The following is a 3,169-nucleotide window of genomic DNA, read 5'->3' as shown; positions in this document are numbered from 1 at the left end:
GTGTAGTGACCTCTGACATGCTCTCCCCCTCCTCTGGGCCATGTCTGGAGGCTGCCAGGGCAGCAGGGGGCTCCCTTGGGAGCTGCTTGGGGCCTGGAGCACCCGGATTTGGGGGAAGAGGAAACCCCCCAGCATTGGAAGTGAGGGGTCGGGGAAGGAACAGCATACCCCTTTGGTTCACAGTGTCACCCCCTATTACTTCACACACCAGTTTGTGTCCCCCCATGCACTTCCCACTGCAGGCGCTAGGTGTCACCAGCTCACTGCTGATGGTGGCACCAGGACGTGGCCTTGACTGGCAAAGCCAGTGAGTGCCCAGCGAGGCTGCTCCCCAGCCGGGCACCAGAGAGGGAAGGGGCAGGGACTTGTGGGCACGAGTGCCAGGGCCCAGGAGTGGAGAGAGCTCTAAGCAGCCTCTACCTGCTGGTGCCAAAGGGCTTGAGACTTGTGCACTCTCAGCCTTACACTTTTGCACATGCACTTGCACACTCTGTCACACTTGTGTACTTACACATCACACCCAGGCGTTCATGCACTGTCATGCAATCACACTCTTGTGTGCACCCACACACGATCATGCGCTCTCTGACACACACGCACCCCTTGCATATACGCTTGTGCATTGTTGTTCTTGCGCGCACACATACCTACAAAAACACCTGCACGCAGACCTGCCTGTTCACCTGTATGTACATACAGGCATACACACACGTGCATACTTGTGCACACACCTATACTCTCACACACATACTTTCTCACATGGCTTTATACACACGCACATACTTATGCACATACTTACACACATACCTTTACACACACGCCTCTACGCGTATACATACACACACATACTTACACACAGACACACCTACACACACGCACGCATACCCACACAGTAACCAGCTCAGCCCAGGCTCCAGAGGTGAGCGGTGCCTTTGCTGGGAAAGCAGTGAGGGCCAGGGCTGAATTTTCTGAGGTCAGTCGGCTTCCAGCAGCCCCCACCTCAGCATGATCCAGGGGCAGGGGCTGGCATTTGGTCCACATCTGAGAGCCAGGGTCTTGAGGGGAAGGGGGGGCATCCGCCTTGGTACACGCAGCCTGTGCGAGCCTGCGTGAGCTCCCAGTGATTCATCCGTTCCTCTCCAGCCAGACCAGACCCCCCTGGGACCAGCCTCCGGCCTTGCCCGCCTGGCCTCAGCATCTGGACGCTAACAGGAGCCTGGCTGCTATGTGAGTGTGCATGTGTGTGTGTGTGTGCATGCACGTCTTGCACCAGCTGCAGCCGCCTGCTCAGAGGTAAGTGGTAACTATGGCAACGCAAGGAGGGTCCCCAGAAGAGATGCACCTACAAAGGGATTTTCCTCGCCTAGATCGCAGGGATCCCGGTGGAAGCAGGTGGGTTCCCAAGTGCTGGGGGGGAGGGGGATCTCCAGCTGCAGCCCAGTGGTAGGGTTCAGGGGGCAACAGGATGGGTGGAGAGGCACCCCTTGGAGCCGGCTCTTTGCAAGGGGGTTTCCTGGCTGAGGAGTGCCCCAATCCTCCTGGCATGGGGACATCCCCCGTGCATGAGCAATGCAGCCTGGGGGGCACTGCGTGTCGGCTGGGTGAGCTCCATTGTGCACGGCTGCTGTGGGTCTCAAGGGAGCTGGGCTGGCTCTGGGTGTTGTCCCCAAAGCAGCGGGGGCTCAGACCCCTTGCAGAGCCCAAGGTGATGCAGTGGAGCCAGGCCCATCTGCCCCTTGCAGATGGCAGAAATCAGCCCCAGTTTCTCTCCCGCCCACCACATCTCCCTGAGGTCCCCACAAAGGTGCTGTAGGTCTGGGGGGGACCCTCTCCCCCCACAGCCCTGGGAAGGCAAAGCCAGCCCGCCACTGGTTTGAAGGTGGGGGGGCAACGGAGGACAGAGCCAGCGCCCCATCAGGAGTAAGGAGCAGGTGCCCAGTGGACGTCCCTGCAGCCAGACACTCGAATCCCAGCTGGGGCGGGTGGATGATAGGGAGATGGAGTGATGTGTGTGGGGATGGAGCTGGACAGAAAGAGAGAGAGACAGCGGTGTGAGGCAGATGGATGGACTGATAGACTGTGTGTGTATGGGGTGGAGGGATAGATAGACAGACAAAGTGGTGTGTATAGGGATGGACACGGACAGAGAGATGGATAGAGCGAGATGGATGGATAGGTGAGTGGAAAGAAGGCAGGCAAGCAGGCAGGCAGATAGATAGATAGAGGGATGGGTGGATAGGTGGGGTGGGTAGACAGACAGACACACAGGTAGATGAAGTGGTGTGTCCGGCGATAGATAGATAGATAGATGGATGAACAGACAGACAGGTGAATGGATGGACGGCAGGCGAGTGGACAGACAGACGGACTTTGCATGCCCGGGGCTCCTAGAGGAGGATCACACCGTGCCCCCTTCCCCTGACCCAGCCCGGCTCCCTCCCCTGGCCTTGATGGCTCTGGCCCAGCACCGGCCAATGTGGAGCTTAGCCCTTCCTGCAGCCCCATCCTGGCCGGCGGTATGTGAAGCCCGGCGCAGTAACCTAGTTTCTGCCTCGCAAGGAGCTTTCTGTCCTGGCCTAACGGCAAGCGCAGGGGGTCGTCGTCATCCCCACACCTTCCCAGCCATCGGCTCCTCAAAGGCTGGGCGGGGCTTGCCAGCTAGGTCCGTGCCAGCTAGGTCCCGAAGCACTGGGGCAGGCTGGAGCTCATGGCAAGGCCCCGAGGAGGAGGGGGTAAATAAGGGAGGAATCCCAGGAGGGGTAAACGAGGGAGGAACCAACTCTGGGTTGTATGAGAAACACAGTTGGGGGCCTTTTTTAGACCTATGTAAGCCCCCTGTCGGTGCCCACCCTGTTCTGCCCGTGGGCTGGGAGGCCGCCTGGCCCTGGGGTCCTTCAGCTGGATCCTCCAAAGACTTATGAGTAAAGCCCCAACCTCCATGGTGCTGCGAGGTTTGGCCTTCCAGTCCCCTGCACAAAGCACTAGACCCCCCACCCTCCCCCGAACCCAGAATTGGACCCCGGGGTCCCCCACTTGAGCGGGTCCGGACATAGATCCAGGTGTCCAGCACCGAGCCACACTGGAAGCCGGGCTGGTCCCCGCTTGGCTGTGGGGAGCTGGAGACGCCCCCAGAGGTGCTGGGACTTGCCCGGGGAGGCTGGAGTTTCTG

Source organism: Crocodylus porosus, unplaced genomic scaffold (genome assembly GCF_001723895.1).
Source record: "Crocodylus porosus isolate Cpor-Errol unplaced genomic scaffold, CroPor_comp1, whole genome shotgun sequence".
NCBI classification, from domain to species: domain Eukaryota; kingdom Metazoa; phylum Chordata; order Crocodylia; family Crocodylidae; genus Crocodylus; species Crocodylus porosus.
The sequence above is the reverse complement of the archived record's forward strand: the minus strand, read 5'-3'. Positions refer to the sequence as shown.